Source organism: Sapajus apella, unplaced genomic scaffold (genome assembly GCF_009761245.1).
Source record: "Sapajus apella isolate SASKATOON/1434 unplaced genomic scaffold, GSC_monkey_1.0 scaffold1, whole genome shotgun sequence".
Taxonomy (NCBI): domain Eukaryota; kingdom Metazoa; phylum Chordata; class Mammalia; order Primates; family Cebidae; genus Sapajus; species Sapajus apella.
The window spans coordinates 51,223,143-51,242,735 of NW_022436941.1; the positions used below are offsets into that span (position 1 = coordinate 51,223,143).

General features: G+C 35.4%; 1 long non-coding RNA gene across 1 annotated transcript in view; it reads right to left on the reverse strand.

Moving 5' to 3' along the window:
• Positions 1–7,270: 7,270 nt before the first annotated feature.
• The window catches only part of LOC116552721, an 88,116-nt gene continuing 75,793 nt past the window's right edge, over positions 7,271–19,593 (reverse strand). The window contains exons 5-6 of the long non-coding RNA XR_004269508.1: positions 12,149–12,226; positions 7,271–9,226 (exon numbers count right to left, since the gene is read on the reverse strand). This is a non-coding gene — a long non-coding RNA (uncharacterized LOC116552721). The remainder of the gene's footprint in view (positions 9,227–12,148; positions 12,227–19,593) is intronic.

Genomic DNA, 19,593 nt, shown 5'->3' on the forward strand with positions numbered 1-19,593 from the left:
AAGTTGAAGTATGTGCTATTCTCAATCATGGGCTAAACTCCAACTATTTGTTCACGTGTGCCTTCTTGCACGTATAACCACCCAGACATCCAGAATCTTTCCTCTGCCTGAAACCCCTCCCATTCATTACTACACATCTTAAATGTTACCTTTTCCAAGAAGTTTATCCTAACTCTTCGAACTAAGTGTTCATTTTTCACCTTTGAACTCCCACTTGATTTTGTTAGTTCCCTTCTGGGGCCAATTGCATATTCTACTTACACACTCTCTTTCGGCTCCTGGATTCTGAAGTAGAAAACCTCCTTCACCTTGTATCATTCCTAACAGTACACTTTTACTAACTCTTTTTTTTTTTTTATCAGACCTCTCAGGGATGAAATTACTAACATTTTAAAATTAATTCACCAATAAGATCTGATTAAGATACTTATAAGTCATAAAACTTTAATCTTGATTTGAATAAAACAGCTCTCTTGTGACCTTAGTCATTGGTGCTTATGATATGCTGTGTGCTATATAAGCCTATGGCATACACGGATGTAAACAGCCAATTGCATAGCAGATTATTAGGTTTTGATAAGAAGAAGTACAGAATAGGACCGGGGACAGCAGCGGGGTAGGGGCAGCAGTAAATAATCATTTCTTATTCTCCAAAGGACTTTTAATGACTATGAGAATTTTCCGAGTAGGCGATCCATGAATCAGAAAGCTGGCTTTAATGTCATCTCTCTCTCTCCAAAGAGAATGAGAGCAGAATAATTCAAGCTCAGCCAGGGAAGACAGGAAATGAGCGTGGCGGAAGGCCCCTCTACTCTTTGCATACTGAACTTGCAGTCTTCTATCAGAGGAAAATACTGAGCAGATTGACAAATATTTTCAGCCCCCTAGTAAAACTTTGTTACATAAAAGCAATTAGTATCACAATTATACTTCTTTCTCCCACTTTATTGTTTAACTGATTTAGAACAATTGCATTTTAGAAATAATAGTGTTGAAATATGGCAAACATCTTACTTCCAACAGAAATAAACTTAGGGCTAGAACATAATGTTTTTTACACATTCTTTTTCCATGTCTCCTTTGGAGTATAGATTATGAAAGAGAAATTTCATGCAGCAGTTGGTGACAAAACATATTTCTTATTAATGTGTAATATTTGTTACATTAATAATTTTATGGCTTTAATAATTAATGTGAACTTAATTGTGCACCATGTCCCTTTTTCTTGCAGCTCAATAAAAACTATATATTTCTTTAATTAGGCTTTATTCGAAGACTGAAAAACAAAACAGAATTTTTTTTTTTTTGCTCATTCACCTATATACAGCCAGGAAAGAAATGGAATTCGTGACTTCAGTGTGGTTTAGCAAGAAAAAATATTTAACTGTTCTGAAATGTGACTTTCCTTTGCACAGTTAACCTCACCCTGAGGCCAGGGATTCATAGTCAGTTGAAACCTAACACTGCAGTAGAGGATGGTTTTCTTCTCTTCCTGGCTCTGGGGAGAAATTTCATTGATATCAGTAGAGACAGAAAGGGAAAACTGGGGTCATCTACATGGTTATCATACTATCTTCCCTCTTTATATTTTCAGCATTATTAGAAATGTAATCTAGGTCTTTCCTGCTTGATTTCAACATGTTGTTGTGATGCTTGCTCCACTTAAGAGTCTATGGGAATGTTATAACCACTTTATTCTGTGTCCAAATGTTTCAAAACAACTACAAGAAAGGATATAGAAGGAAACTAACACATGCAAAGTGTCTGGCCCAGGTTATACTAAGTGCTTTCAATCAATTATTTATTTAACCTCCCCGGGGGTCACAATCACAAATGCCAACAAGCTTATAAATGAAGAAAGCACACTGGGCTCAATCTTTCATTTTCCACTTTTGATAGAAAAAGCACAGAAAAAAAATGTTTTTCCATTTTAAGGATAACAAAAGAGCAAGTGCAATGATGAGCTACAATTGATACTGGGTCTCGGCAGTAGGGAGGGCGTTGGGAGCAGTGGACTGTGGTAAGCTGGAAGGCATATATTTCAACTACATGAGATTCTCAACCCCAGCCTTTTGTTGCCATGCGAGAACATGAGCTTGACGTCAATAGATCACCCAAATTTGTAAGCAAAGATAAAAAATATGATTTTTACATGAAACTTTCTGGTTTTTAAATGTTGTCTTAAATTTTCTTAAAACATAGTGCAAAGCATATCTACAGATGGACTATGGTCCACAGGCCATCAGTTTGACCTCTCTGCCACAGGGCTCCTCAGCACATGTGAAATAAGTGCCTCTGTATCGCCGCAGGTTAACCATCCCTTAGCTTTTGTTAGGCCTATTACAATTATCACCATGGATTTATTCTTAGAAGGCAAAGGGTCTCGGATATTATTTTCTTCGGAAAAAAAAATATCCTGGGCATGGCTTGTGTTTTAATTATTTAAAAAAGCATCAGCAAGGCACAGTGACTTATGCCTGTAATCTCAACACTTTGGGAGGCCGAGGCAGGCGGATCACTTGAGGCCAGGAGTTCAAGATCAGCCTGACCAACACAGTGAAACCCTGTCTCAACTAAAAATACAAAAAAATTAGCCAGGTATGGTGGCAGGCACCTGTAATCCCAGCTACTCAGGAGACTGAGGCAGGAGAATTCATTGAACCTCAAAGGTGGAGGTTGCAGTGAGCTGAGATTGCACCACTGCACACCAGTCTGAGTAAAAAGAGCAAAACTCTGTCTCAAAAAAACAAAAAAATCATCTATATTCATTAAAGATTTTTCTAAAATACTAAAAATGTGGAACAAAAAGCAAAATAAAAATACCATAGTCCTATCATCCAAACACAATCACTGTATTGTGTTACACATTTCTATCCAGGATTTGAACCACACTTGCAATTGATAATTTTTAAATCACTGTAATCATATTTTATATACAATTCTGCATAATTCGTTTTCCCTTAACTTGTTACACTGATAATTATTACATATGATTTACTATCTCATTTAACATACTTTGAATGGTTGCATAATATGCCATTGAGGGCTTTTATACTAAAAGTTTGCTAAATCAACCACTGCACTCCAGCCTGGGTGATAGAGTTAGACCCTTCTCAAAAATAAATAATAAATAAAGAGTTATGGATAAGAGTTTGCAATACACAAAGACATAACACATATTGAGAAAGACAAAATATATTATTATATACACATAAACTTGATGAGAGGGAGAAAGTCATAGAAATAGAGAAATTTGCACTCTAGATTACTGCTAGCTGAAGCCTCTAGAGTCCAGTGCCATTCATACTCCTGTCTTTAACCTTACAACTGTACTGTCCATATAAAAGCTTCATTCTCACCTATATTCATTTTCCTATTGCTATGTAAAATATTACCAGAAACGTCTTAGCTTAAAACAATACAAAATTTATCAACTCACGGTTTTCTTGCTTGAAAGCCTGGATGTGAATTAGCTGGGTCCTCTATTCAGGATATCTCTAGGATGACCTCAAGGTACTAGCAGGGGCCTACAGTCACACCTTCAACTCCAGGGTCCTCTTCCAAACTCACTAGTTTCTTGCAGTTATATGATCAATAACCTTATTCTGCTGTTCGCCGTTTGCTAGGGACTATACTCAGCTGCTAGAACCAGCCTTCAGGTCTTTGTCCTACAGCCTCTTGCTGAGAATCTCTCACCACACAGAAACTTACTTCTTCCAGGACAGCAGGAGAATTTCTCTTGAGCTTCAAATCTTTCTGATCTCTATTAAGAGCTCACCTGAGTAGTCAGTTTCACCCAGGTTTATCTCCCTATGATTAAGTCAAAGTGAAATGATCAGGAACCTTAACTACACCTGCAAAATCCCTTCTGCCATATAATATAACATAATCACCAGAGTAATATTCCATCATATTCACTAGTCCTGCTCATACTCGAGGAGAAGGGGTTACGCAGTGGAAGGAGGCAATCTTAGGGACCACCTTAGAATTCTGTCTACCACAGCACCTTGTCTCAAGCTTACACAGAAGTGTTGCACTCTTGTTTTAAAAAAAAAAAAAGTGAGTTACTAAATAGCCATGAGTACTTTCTTAACTCCTTTCATTTGCCACAACTGCTTTGACCTCTTAGCCCTGTCTTATCACATTATCTGATTGGTCCAGTGCTATCCACATTCAGTGCCTGTCACTATTTTTTAAACTCCAGAGTTGGAGTCTTTTTCCTGCCACTTAAGTATAATAAATAGTTGTCACAAATGAAATTTGCACAAAGCTGACTGTGTGATGTCAATAACAAGTATGGTTTTTGTAACAGTATTGTAGGTTGATTCCTGAAATCTTAAATTTATCATTAGTGCACTCTATTCAGAGGGACTTAACTCTCTTGATATACATAGAAAATTTAAACTTCAAAGCATTTTAGAAAATGACAGGCATCTGAAAGTCCCATTTTTATTCCAATGAAAATACTTTTTACCAAGACGTTAGAATTTCCCACAAAATGTAAAGTGACAAAAAAGGTAAAAAGTGCTATTATTCTCAGTAAGACAACCCGTAAGCATGTTGATTTAGGAAACTCTTAGAGCATTTACTAGAGCAATTGTAAGGTCAATTCAGTTTCCACAATGAAAAGAAAATGCTTTGAGGAGTTTTCTGGGGTTTCTTTCAGCTTGTTTGCTTCTTTACCTATACAAATAGTTTATGCCATTTTAAAGGGCCAACTATAAGAAATATTTATGTTTAGAGAAGAAGTCCATCTGTAGAATTTGAATTTAATTTTAAAATTAGGTAAACTATCCTATAAACAAAATCAGTGATTTCTCAAGGTACTTTTTGAAAATGAAAACAAATCAGTTCTGGTTTTATCATTGGTTGCTTGAACACTGAAGCACAATGCATTGCGATTTTAAAGAGCAGTTGTATTATTTTAGATTTTATAAATCATAGTACAGTAATTCACGGTTTAGAAAAGAACTATTGAGCTATGTAGCTATTTTTTTTAAGAGTTGCAGTTGAAACAAACAATCAACTCACGTCATGCATGGAAGAAAATTCTCCAAACTATTCTCCTTAAACAAATCTTCACTCATCAGATAAATGACATTTGTTTAAAGAGAAATATTTCATACTTCCCCAATTCTTACTGATGAGTCTCTCATTCACAATTTTAAAAATTTCTTTGTCAACTAAATGCCTATAAATGGACTGACTTATTATAGTATGTGGATTTACTGGATATATTCAACCAAACGCCAATATTTTATTCCATCTGATTTTCAACACAGCATTTTATACTTATAGAAAAATGCTCCTGTAGATATCATTTGTGGATGGATAATGGTTGATTGATATGATACAAATGTAATCCTAACTTGGAAGTTTAACGTGCTAAGCAATCATTTCTAGACACCTTTTTGTTGTTGCAAGGGTGATTTCTGAAAAACACGTAATAAGTTTATTGGGGTCATTTTATAAAAATAATAATTTCAAAAAACTAGAGAGAAGGTAGAATTAGTAATAGAAAAGAAAGTTCATTTTTCAACATACTTGCTCCTTTTGTTTTATATTATTTTTTAAATTAGCTCCTGGTATATCTCCTTTGTTCCTGTTGTATGAAAAAAGTTCTACATGGTATAATTTGAGAAGCATTGAGCACTTTCAACTGAGCTTACCTTGTTTCCTGTTAACTAAGACCACAAGACTTTAGTTTAAAGGCCATGACAACCACCATTTAAAGGCAGACTTTAACTGGCAGGGTTAACATATAAAGCCATCATTATATACGATTGCTCCTAAAAGATCAGTTATGGTTTTCTAATGGGTCCACAGCAGAATAGGAGTTAGAGAAGTTGAGTTTGAAGTGGGTAGGGAAAAGACAAGTCATTTCTCCAAACACCCCGGCCATAATAATCATCCAGTGAATATCTGTTAAAATGAACCAACTTGAACAGAGGGCACAAGACTTTAAGGCCAGGACACTGTCAGGGTAGAATGCTTGATAGCTGAACCTCAAGGGAATATTTTAGGCCTAGGAGAAAGGAGATGAACAGTTAGCAGAAACTGCAAAAACTGTAACCCATTTTTACAGTTTTGCAGTTTCTGCTAACTGTTCATCTCCTTTCTCCTAGGCCTAAAACAGTTTCTGCTACCTTACCCATGTCTGAATATTTAAAAGTAAGTAAGTGTGAGGGAATAGGAGATGTTGAAGAAGTTTTTCATATATCTAGGGAGCTTGTAAGTGTAATTTTCACATCATTTAAGTAAAGCAGAATAACAGGACTTCCTTAGTTTGTATCTTAAATAACAGGGTACAATGTGGCTATGATGGAAAATATAGCCTTTGGTTAGCAACTTGAACCATCAATAGCAAGTTTAAGACCAAGCCAATTTTGTACTTTTAAGATTTACAATATTACTTCCAAACTGGCCAGAATTCGAATACAAATCTGTAATAAGGTCCTTGTGTCAGAATGTATCTTTAACTTCACTTTCTGGTCAGGTGATCCAAGATTATGTAGATTCCAAAGTTTAATTTCATACATATAACTATTATTATTTAATTTTCCCCAACAGTGTACCAATAAGTTCCTGTCAGTGAACTGGCAAAATCATGATTTTTCTTAATTTGTTGTGGGGTTTTTTTGTGAGGAGTATTTTTTGCTTCTCAAAAATTTTTCAATGCAGCTCTGTTTCTAAAAGCTCTGCATCTTACTTTTTGTGGGAGAGAAGCAGCTTGTTTACACGATGCAATAAGATCTGGGGATGTGTAACATGGGAAACTGAGTGATGGTTTTAATATTTCCACCAGCAGTTTTCAGAGGGTAGTATAGTGCCACTGTGTTTAATCAGAGGAACTTATCAAAGTGGCTTAGGATACAAATGCAGAGATGCTGCACATGAGGTACTATTGCCTGTTGGTATCCAGGATATCCCAGAGTTCAAAGGGAAGGTCCAGCAGAAGAGCTTCCCAGGAGAACCAGGGACTTCGGAATAATATCTCAAGTATTCCTACCCCCTACTTCAGTGACTGATCATATTTCCTTGATTCAAGACACCAGTTTTCACAATTATGAATTCCAAAGTCAGGAAGCAATTTTAATCAAGGTATACTTTTAATATGTCAATATTTCTTTTTTTCCCTTTTAAAAACATACTATTTAATCAATGGTCATTCTTAAACAATGAGTGGTCTTTTCAAATTAAGAAAATGAGCACTGTATTTCAATCGAAAATAGAAGGCCAAACCTAGTACAAGATTAAACCTTCTGTTTTTACTGGTCCTTAATGTGGATCAGTCTCTACCCTGATATTGTAAAACTTTATCAAAGGGGGAAATACAGGAAAAAAAAAGCTGCATTACGATACAATAATTTTAGCTATTAGACATATTAGACACTAAATCTATGTTTAAAAGCATGTGGAATGCTTCTCCAGACTAAATTTAGTATCCTTGCTGGGGAGAGAATTTACTTGTTATTTATAAGATTACTCTGTGTGTGTGTGTGTGTGTGTGTGTGTGTGTGTGTGTGTGTGTCCCCGTCCGTGTGGTTTCTAAGTAATTCAAAACACATTAGAGACCTTCAGTCCATACAATATAACAATTAATCTTTTCATGAAAGATAAATGATTATATGTGGTTAAGAGTGATGATAGCAACAGGATTTTTGTTCATTGAAAATTTGTAACTCGACCTGCTTTGACACATTAAGGAGAGGTTTCCGATCTAAACTTTTTAAACTCATGAATCCATCAGATGTTCCTAACTAGGACTGTAATTGGGTAGTTTTGCAATAGAAGAATATAAAGATTTTCTGGAACATCTGGCTCATTTTACAGACGAGAAAAATTATGTCCAAAGAAGAGAGTCATTTACTTTGCCCATAGTTGTCTAATCAGTGATAGAACCATGAGTAGATCCCAGTACTTCTGTTTTCTAATACAATGCTTTTCAGTGGAGGATAAAAGACTATCTCCCTCCCAAAACATGGTAGAATACAGTGGTTCTTGGCAGATTTGCCAGAACCTACAAATTGAGCTCAGGTCTCGGAGGAGTTTTAAGAAAGGGGAGCTCAATTCTACAATACTTCAAATTGTTCTCTGCACTCCTCTGGCCACTGTGCATAGATAAAATGTCTATATGGTCTTTGTAGCAGATCTTAAAACACTGACATTAAAAAATTATACTTTAAGCAGTCAAGGAAGTTTTAATAACTTAGAATCATATGTCATTTTAAGAATTGTAAGAGTCCTATTCAATAATTTTATTTCATTCTCTAAGTTTAGTGAGGGGGGAAGATGATGTTTAAGAAAGTAAAATGGCCCGTCACATACTGGTTAGTGCAGGGTCAGGACTAGAACACCAATGTTCCAACTGTCAGTCCACTGCTCTTTCATGACATTGCACAGCTACATCACGAATTATGTCCAAAAAATGGAAAGATGCAAAGATTACACAAACTAATGTAGCTTTCTTATGAGAGATTTCTCAGGCAACATGATGACATAGGTGACCTTTTTCTTCAGGGCTATCTAATTCTCTCTCATCTCACCCCATCAATGGTCAATGTCCTCCCTCAGGGCCTTGCCCTTGTTGCCCTACAAAAAAAAAAAGGGCTCCTTGATTTACAATGAGGTTACACTCTGTAAATCCATAGTAAGTTGAAAATACCCTAAGTTGAAAATGCATTTAATACATGTAACCTACCATAGCTTAGCCTTGCCTACCTTAAACGTACTCAGAACACTTTCATTATTCTACACTTGGCCAAAATCACCTAATGCAAAGCCTATTTTATAACAAAGTGTCAAATAGGTCATATAAGAGTATTGTACTGCATATTGCTAGCGTGGAAAAAGATCAAAATTCAAAATTCTAAGTATTGTTTCTACTAAATGCACATTGCTTTTGACCATGGTAAAGTCTAAAACTTCTAAGTTGAACCATCCAAGGTCGGGGACCATCTGTATGATCTTGGGAAGGCTTTTACAAGCTATCTCATTTTTATTCTTCATAGCAACCCTATTAGGTAGTCATTAGTATTACTATAATAAATTTAGGAATGTAAAAGTGAAAGGTGCCTAAAGATTGAGTTACTTCATTACAGGTATACAGTTTATAAATGGCAAGCACAGGTTCAATCCCACAATTGTCATGATTCAAGCACCTTTCTTTAAAGAGTGCTAATTCAGCATTACATCTAAATAATTGTATGTCTATCATAAATGTGGTCTGCAGGAACATAAAAAAAGAAAGAGAATTAGAAGGGAAAGAGGGAGAAAAGGAAGAAGGGAGGGAGAAAGGTAGGGAGGGAGGGAGAGAGGGAAGGGAGAATTTCTTTTAGAAAAAAAAGTTTAAAACAGTAGAAGATTATATGAAAGCAATATCTACCATATAACCATACAATATACAAGGTAGAGCAAAGATTAAGTAAAAACGACATTTACATAACAAATGAATCTCTTTTATCTCCATGTATGCATAACTGTCTTTACACTTAGATATTTAATTTAATTTAAAGTTCGACTTAGGATATTTTCAATGTACCATGGGTTTATGGTATGTAATCTAATTGTAAATCAAGGCACATCTGTATCTTTGTAGAGCAAGAAGGGCAAGGCCATGGGGAGGACACTGACCATTGACGAGGGTGAGGAGAGAGAATTAGACAGCCCAGAGGACAAGTATCACCTAAGACTTTAAGGAACGAACAGGAGGTTATTTTTAATTAATTTTAATTTTCTAATAAAATCAAGAAGTTTCTGCTACTGCTCAAAATAAAAATATTCTACTGTAGCCTAATTTCCTTTTTCAATACATACCATAAACACATAAAAGAAACCAAAAACATCATTATTTTTTTTGATGGCATTAATCTTATTTCAGAAAGGAAAGGAGATAAAAGGTGAAACTACTTCTTAGCATTCCCAAACCAGTTTGCTTTCAGATTTTGCATATTCAGGCAACTGTTGGCTGTTTTACTGGTTTGAATAACCCAGCCAGGTACAAGAAGTTCTAACTTCTATGTTAGAATCCACATCTGCTTATGCTAGAATGAAAACCCATCTGAGAATCAATGAAGCACATGGAGAGGGTCTAATTAAATCCCTATGCCATTTCCTTTAAAACTGTCAAATTGAAATTGTGATTGTGTATTCATTCACCCCCAACGGTGTAGTGGTAATTTTAGAAGTGGGAACATTTAAGCAATAAGACACAACAGGGTGTGTTTTGCTAGGATATCAACAAGACTGGGTAGTTCTCAGGTAAGCAGCCAATAGTCTGAAAACAAAACCTTTCCTAAATAATAGATAAATCACAAGACCCTTCTACAAGTGTAAAACCATGCTGATGAAAAGATGGAGTTCTGTATTGGGAATGAATATTTGCAATAGATGTAGGTCTTAAATTACACCATAAAATTACCCTGAATACTCCATGAAAATAATACAAACCATTAGTACATTAAATCAAAGTGATGGTATGTTCAACAAATCAAAAGTCAAACTTCCAAGATTTGGCTTTCAAAGTCACCACAAAATTCAAAAAAACTTGTTATATCTGCAATCCTTTGTCATTTGCTTAATTTTGCTCTTGCCTTAAATGTTTCCCAACTAAATAGAACTGAAAAAGTGTGAGAAGAATATATGCACTGGTATTAGTCTGTTCTCACACTGCTAATAAAGACATATTCAAGACCGGGTAATTTATAAAGGAAAGAGGTTTAATGTATTCACAGTTCCACATGGCTGGGAGGCCTCATACTCATGGTGGAAGGCAAAGGAGAAGGGAAGCAAAGGCACATCTTACATGGCAGCAAGTAGAGGACATGTGCTGGGGAACTTCTCTTTATAACCAACAGATCTCATGAGACTTACTCACTGTCACTAGAACAGCATGGGAAAAACTCTTCCCCAGGATTCAATTACCTCCCTAGGGGGTCCCTCCCAAGACACATGGGGATTATTACAATTCAAGGTGAGATTTGGGTGGGTACATAGGGCCAAATCATATCAGCACTTCAATTTGATACTCGGGGATCAGTATTGTTTGATTACATTTGAGGATGTACCTGTTTGGAACACAAATTGAAATATCTGCATGCTCTTTATATATGCTAAAAAGATATATAGCTAAGGCACAATTACCCAGGATGCTTTTCCTGTATGTTTAAATAATAAATAGTGAAGAAAGGTAACCAAATAATATAGCTAATTCATTGGCTTCATGTGGACACATTCTGAGCTAGGAGATTATAAGGGTATCTCCAGTCCTCAGCAGAAATATGTTTATGTTCTTGCTTCTGGGCTATAGTGTAGTTTATTCACGCTAAAGGCAATGTCAAAAAAAATTTTGCAGGTTAAATTGTTAAGGTTTTCCTTGATATACTTGCTGATTGAACGATTCAGCAAAGCCATGTAAAGAAGGCTAGCACGATAGTATTCTAACCACTTACATATTTTTTTAAAAACCCCTTCTTTTTACTCACTTCCTCCCATTATATACACTCTTATCCTTCCCTACACCCAATTTCAAACATAAACACAAAACCAAAACTCTTTATGCCAGTCCCCTCTCTACACAAAATCCTCTTAAAAAGCTCTCCTCAGTCAAACTAGGCCATACTCCAAGGTCACCATGTGCAAACACAGCAAACTCACAGAAAATTAGGGGAGGTTCCATTGTCCTGTGTGTCCAGGGTGTTTTGTGAGGAAGAATTAAGATAAGTAATGTTGACCGTAAAAACAAAATAAAACAAAACAATATTATTTCTGTATAAAGAACTATGGAAATCTGAGTAGAACTAGCATTCACACAATGGAGAAAAATAACTTGATAATGGGAGGGCGCCGTTGCTACCCTCCTCTCCCCTTTGCTGACAACCATTCAACTTTGGTGCCTGGGGATGGGAAGCAGGGAGGGAGTAGACACTTGGGAGAATGGAAGAAGTTTACTGTTTTAATCAAATAAATTTACCTTCTCTGATCCCTGTTTCATAGAATATGAAAAACATGCCATCAGTATAGAGAACTATAATGCCAAGTCACACATTATATTCTCTACTTTACATTAGCAACATATCCATATGCATAGCACAGTAACAGAGTTTAAACATAAGTCGAAGAAATATGAAACTCAAAAATGATTGCTAACCATTGGAAACCTTTGGAATAACAGGAGAATCCATAAATTGCATCACTCCACGAGAAGTCAAATCTCCAGCTATAGGAACTGTCTCATAGAGAACATACACAAAGTTATGACAAAATTCCAACATTAAACTCTTGTAAGAAGGAGCAGGAAACGTAAATGTCATAGGACTTTTTAAGTGAAGGTCAACATTTGAATTATAGGGTATTGCTCTTTGGGCTCTTATTTAACTGAGCCTATTTGTCCACTTAAAAAGAGCACATTGCTTTAAAAGAGCATATACTACTACTCTCAAGATTACTGATACATTTCTAAAATACCTGCAGAAAAAAGAAATTACAAAACTACTTCTTTTCTTTTTTTGGAGACAGGGTTTCACTCCTGTTCCTCTTGTCTAGGCTGGAGTGCAGTGGCAGGATGTCAGCTCACTGCAACCTCCAACTCCTGGGTTCAAGCGATTCTCTTTCCTCATCCTCCCAAGTAGCTGAGACCACAGGCACCTGCCACCATTCCCAGCTAATTTTTGCATTTTTTGTAGAGAAAATGTTTCACCATGTTGCCCAGGCTGATCTCGAACTCCTGGGTTCAAGCAATTCTCCCACCTCACCCTTTCAAAATGCTAAGATTACAGGCATCAACCACTGTACCCAAAACTATTTATTTTCAGTGTTGATTGGATAGCATATTTGCAAGCTCAAGCCAATCAAGCAATGTTCAATACACTTCATCGGAGACTTCAAATACATAACCTAAATTACAAGTATTATCTTACAGATTTGTTTTCATTAAAAAGTGATCAAATTTTTATTGAAAGAAAAGTTTTGTTCCTCAAACTAATATTTGCCATATTCATTTTTTGTAAAAGACCTGCATAAATAGGTGTCACAAGGTATCTTTGACTTAAAACATTATAAGATATAATTTTTCATTTTTTGCTGGATTTTTACTCTTACATGTAACATAAAACATCATAAATACAGTGAAAATGATGTGTCTGTATTAAAATAAATGTGCTGATTACTAACAACTTATATTTAAAAGAAATAATTTTATGGCATTCAGATCATTCATTCTTTCATATATATCCAAAACAAAAATGGACCATTTATAAGTACTAAATATTATATAGCACCGTAAATTATAAGTGATTCTACTACAGTGTAAGCAGGTTAATAATGAAAAATAATTAGCTATTTAATTGGTCTTTGGTCAGATAAGAGACGTGTAGAAGACATACAGGTTTAGGCATTTTAGGTTAGATAACACCTGACCTATTTGAGAGGGAAAATAAAATAGCAAAAACTTGTTAAAAACTCTGCTGTTTTAATTAGGGATGTGGTATCATGAAATACTTATTATTTGCATTTTTCCTGCTGGTGGAAAAACACCTGCTCCTCACCGTTATCTCATCTTTTCAGTGCCCAAATAGAGAACAGCAAACATTCAACAACAAATGGCTTCTGAGTGGCACATCTCAACTAAACTTTACACACGGAGTGATGGTTTCACAGAGGAATAATGACCCAAATTACCCTAGTAATAATTTTGCGTTGGAAGTCAAAATGTTTGTAAGCTTTCTTATTTAGCGTAGTTTTTGTTACACCTGTGTAGCTTCACCACAGGCATGCTAGGATCTCCTTGGTTGGGCTGACATGGAATGTGAAGTCAACTGAAACGTTGTTAAGCTGAGGCTAAGAAAATTAAACTGGCTGTAGATCCAGCCCTCAAGAAACCACCATGTTTTGTCTAAGACAGCATCACAATCTCAGATGTAATCCTGTCTGGTGTTCACGTACAAGAAGTACGCAGCTGGGAAACATGAGATAGCTTATGCTTAGCAGGAAGATTGACTGAGGGATGGCAAGAGCTATCCAAAAAGTAAGCATACAGCCTGTGGCCTGGGGTTTTGTGAGGATCATAGTTCCAGCAAATTGAACTGGATGACACTCAATAAAGCACAGTCGAGGGAAAGATACAACCAGGTCAAGAGATGTTGCTGCAGCTTGGATTGCTCAGGCTCAAGCCAGTCCAAGCATGGGACAGGCTTAGGATAATAAGACTAGTGTCTATATCCTGCACTGGTGGAGGTGTAACTCACATTAACTCACATTTCTCTTTCAGTCTTAGTTCTCTTGGCTCAGAACTGGACAGAAATGAGCCTACAAGTCAAAGGCTTTCACAATCAAAAATTAGATGCAGCTAGACAAAATGTAACTCTAACTTTCTGTGTTAGTTATATTCTTTTCTGTTTAACAAATGCTAAGTTCTCCTCAACATACATACACACACTTTCATACATACACAGTAACACACACTGACACCTTTTTGTAAATACAATATGAATGCTTAAGTGTGGACTTTTCAACAGTCCAAAGTTATTGCTGACCACCAAGTCTTCTTACAATATGAGAACTCATAATCATACTTAAAATTACGAAAACTACATTAGGTTTATGATCTTTTATATTCAACATGTTGTTTAAAATGTTATTAAAATGGCATTCTTATTTAGAGAGTTTCAGCCTCCTACTTCATCACGGATTGTGAAAATGGGAAAAAAGTAGAGTTATGGAATAATCAGTGGGAACATGCACATTTCCAATTCCAGTTTTCCTAATTCTAAGCTCTTTATATCCTGACTTACCAAATGTAAGCTTTGAACTTCTCCAGTTTAAATATTTCTTAAATTCTAATATATAAAATTTATGTACACTCTCCATTGTTTCATTTGCTTAGAAAACAGATTGAAAGAACAATGATGGTTGATTATAGATGTCTGTGGGAAATATTACATGCATGACATCTGTTTTCTTTGGGGATTTGACACACGTTTGCTGTAAAGTACTAGTGTGTTCCTCATTACCTTAGATGCTACATGCTAAAAACAAGAATGTGCTCCAGTTTTCAAGGAAAAGAGAAAAAAGTCACAAATCCCAAAATTTTTCTCTCTAAAGGGCAATAATTCATGTTTCTAAATGCCCAACTCTTTAAAGATTATATGTATGCCTTCCATACATCTAAGTCTTTTTTGTTATTGAAGAATTTATCCAAAGTGAGAAAGAATACACCTTTGAAAGTCAACAACTAAAAAAAAAATAAGATCTGCATCTCTAAATAGTTGAAGTCACCAATTTAAGATGTTTGAGGTATCCATCCTCTGGAAACTATCTGATCTCCAGAAGCAGTGGATTGTTTTTGATGGATGCCCTGAGGTTTTGTCACAAACTAACACATAAAATTCCACACTGAACACAGAATGCCGCTATTCTACAGTACTCCAGCTGCCTTAGAACAACATCTACATCTCTGTGTAATTATCCCTAATTAAAAACATATAGAATATCCAAAAACACTTTCATGATTCCTATTCAGTATCTGTTCAACCAATATGCAAACAAAGAAATTTTTTCCCTTAGGTTACTGAAATTAAAAAGCTACTGTAAAACATACAAGACTCTCTAAAGGAACACAGTTCAGTATGACATTATGAGGACTGAAATATATTACAAGTTTAAGATAACACATCATTTAGGTGTATGTGATAGAATCTTCTTTTTCCATTTAATTGTCCTTTGCCTGAGATGACAACATCAAATGATCAGATGTTACTCTGTACCATGAGAACTTGATGGAGTTCTGAAATCAAACATCTCAAATAATTTCCTAAGTCAAGACAATGATAATAAACATCTCTGGAAGAGTTTAGGCCAGACCCATTAGTGAACATGAGTTGCCTCACATCAGCTGAAGAGAAAACTGTCTCCTGAAATTAAAGAGCAATTGATATCAACATTTGCTTTCTCCTGGCACCATCTTTAGTATCTTGGAATCTTGGACTCATATATCCTGATGCACTTCAGTAAAACTGACTTTAAAATCCCCCACTCAGTGAATTGAAATAAATAAGTGTATCGATTGAGTAAACTGCATCCATACATTTAATTAAATGCATTTCACCATTTAATTTGGAGAATTAGAATTAATTTTGCATTTATTACAATGGCTTTTCTTATTAAAAATGAAGACATCAAGAGGGACAGAGTGAGCTAGGGATAGAAGTTAGAAAGCCTAGCAAAAAGATTAATAAGTGATTTAAATGTCACCATCTCCCTGCCAAATTGTGTGCTATTTCCAGTTTGACTTGAGAACTCCATACTTATTTGCTGGTGTTTAATTCTGAACATAAATTCCACAGTTTTCTGAAAGAGATGATATGTGTGTATTTTATAGCTGAAACGCCATCAGGATTGAAAACTAAAATCTTCTGTTTATCCAAAGGTTATGTACAGTGCATTCAGCCACAATACAAATGTAGAGTACCTAAATGAGCTTGCCAGTGACAGTCTTTAGTTTAGAATAATATAATTCAATGCCCACGTTAGCTAGATACCAAGTAACAGAGATGGCTGACACAGTCTAGCTATCGGAAGCAAGTTATTATTACCAAATACCTCTGCCGAAGATGAGATTTAGTAATTTTTATGGTCTAGGCCTCTTTTGGTTTAACTTTTGTAAAGTCCAGGAAACTACAAAAAAAAACTATAAAAGTGAGAGTTTTCTATTTATTGAATAAATAAAACAACGACGAATAAACAAATGGATAACTGAATGTATAGATGAATGGATAGAGGAATCTTTCTAAGACTGCAATTTATAAAATAGTTTTTGAACAAAAAACCAAAGTGTTTGACTTTATTCTTTATTATAGCCGGTTTGAAAATGTGCCAGTAGGTTGAAGACAGCTGAGGGAGCAATTGGGAGAATTTTTCTTTAAGAGACTATAGTGACACAACTATTCATTTTCTTCATATCATAGCTATTATCATAGAAGATAAACTGAAGAGATCCCAAGAAAGAAAAAGTTGTCATGATTCTAGGTATTAATTCTTCAGTCAAGAAGTTTACCCTCACAAGGCTTCACTTATGTATATGTTTTTACAAAACTACTATTTTAAATTCCTTAGCTCCATATATGCATTACATAAGAACAAGTAACTAGATTGTGATAAGCTTGATTCTCCATACACCAGGATCATCTCCAGTCATAAATTATCAGTGGAAGCCAAATCAGCAGAGTATAATTTATTAAGCTACTGCTATGTTAATGCAATTTCCAAAGGTGGCTGACTTACCACCTGGGATTTGATCAGCCACTAGAAGAACCTGGTTCATTTTATTCAGAAAGCCTATTTCAAACCAAAAACTTCACAGCTGACTCTCAGAGAAAAAAAGTATCCATGAATGTAATTATGTTGGGAATCTATAAAATTCTAACTCATTCATTCGCCATTCATATTGACACCTTGCTAGTGGTACAGGAAGTTGTCGGATATATAATCCTGCTGTTTTTTAAAGATGCAATGGCAGTATTGTGGGGAGGCATATTTTGCAGAAATCTTTACACCATTATGACACTACCCAATATGTTATGGCAATTGTAATACTTTGTAGACCAGTGGAAAATATATCTAAAAATAACTGTGCCATTTCTGAGCAAAAGCAGAAGTAATTGATGCTTCCTAGAAAAATGATCCCACCTGGCTTTGTAGAAGAGCAGCATGAGCATTTCAGTGACAGGTAGATCCAGAACAGAGCTTTGTCCTCAATATCATTCTGATTCTCTGAAACCCTAAAGCAAGGTTCATAGAGATTCTTTAGAATGCTCCACTTGAAAGCCAGATTACACTATTTAAGTGGCCTATGGAGTTCTGTATTAAAGGCTCCCTGCTGCTCAGGCATCATTTTTCCCCATTATAATACATTGCTATAGATTTGACACTGGAGATGTTCTATCATTTAACTAATATGGCTCAAAAGGTTGTCATCAGGGACATCTCTAAATTGTATCCCAGCAAATAAACCTTGCAATGGAAGGATTGCTTATTTAGCAAAGACATTTTATGACATATTAGCATGAAAATACTACTCTGTCTTTCAAGTTCATCTGTAACATTGCAGCTGAGGAAAAAAAACATTAGATGTGTTACAAATACAAATGACTTTGGCAGTAAGCTAATTTGTAAATGCGTATTTGTGAACTTTAAGTGCACTGCTATGCCCTAACTTACACCCTGCATAACTCATAGATGTTTGCATAATATAAAAAGACAAAAAATAAAATCTTGTTACTCAGCTTTTCCATTTAACTCAGAGGAAATTGATAATCAACCACTAAATGTTCATCCCCTGCTATACGTGGCCTGCAAAGCAGGTGAATGAAGCAATTCAAAGTAAGGCAGCATCCAGAGGAGAGTGAAGAATTGGCTGCATGGGAAGAATGTTTGAAGGGATTATTTTTTACCCTTCCTCTGAAACCAACCAACAGTGAACAGAACGGTGAACACTAAAGCTAACAGGAGAATGAAAGCTATTTACCAAGTGTTTTCGTATCTTCTTCATCTCAGTTGAGTGTCCTTGCTTGTTGAATGCTGCAACACATGTTAACAGCTTAGGTTTTAGTATCAGAGAAGCCAGAATTCAACGTTTATCTTAACATTATGTACTATGTGATCTTAGACAACTGGTTTTACCTGAGACTCAATTTCCTCATATTTTAATTTTGTTAATTACTTACTCATTTTTATTTTTAATTATCATGGGTACATAGTAGTTATATATTTATGGGGTACATGTGATGTTTTGACACAGGCATACACAGTGTGTAATCATCAAACAGGGTAAATGGAGTATCTGTCACCTTAAGCATTTATCATTTCCTTGTGTTAGGAACATTCTAATCCTACTCTTTTAGTTACTTTAAAATATACAAAAAATGATTCTTAACTGTAGTCATCCTACTATGCTACCAAATACTAGATTTTATTCATTTTATCTGTGTTCCTCATATAGCTTCAGATGCGCATAACATAGTGATCTTTCTAATTAAAAGAAGTTAACAGTCTTTTGAGATAGACAATACAGTTATTTTTACCAGCATTCTGAACATAGGGAAATTAAGGTTCAATGAATTTAAGAGATTTATACAAGCTGCATATGTAGACAATGGCAGACTTGAGTACGGATTCCAAGATTTCTGGCTCCTGGCTTAAAGCTATTTTTATTACAATATGCAGGATTCTCAGTTTGCCTAGTTTTTGCTGTGTGTTCCGACCTCAGTATTGTACATATGAGTTATTTTCATTTTTAACCCAAACAAATTTTTATTTGAGCCAGGTATGTTAAAAAGCAAAGAGAAAAAAACAAAGTCAAACAGCTACTTAGGTCAATCACATCTCACATCTGTTATTTTGAAAGTCTGCCTCTGATACTCCTAAAGTGTTTCCACTTACTACAGACTCTTCCTCTGTTTTACTTCTGAACTAAAAAAATATGATCAGGCTTCTGCTTCTCTTTGGGATTCCAGTAGTGTTCTGTGATGTTAGTAAATACAGAATGAAGGAGGCCATTTGTAAGTTTAAGTCATTCATGGATTGAATATTGATTGGGCC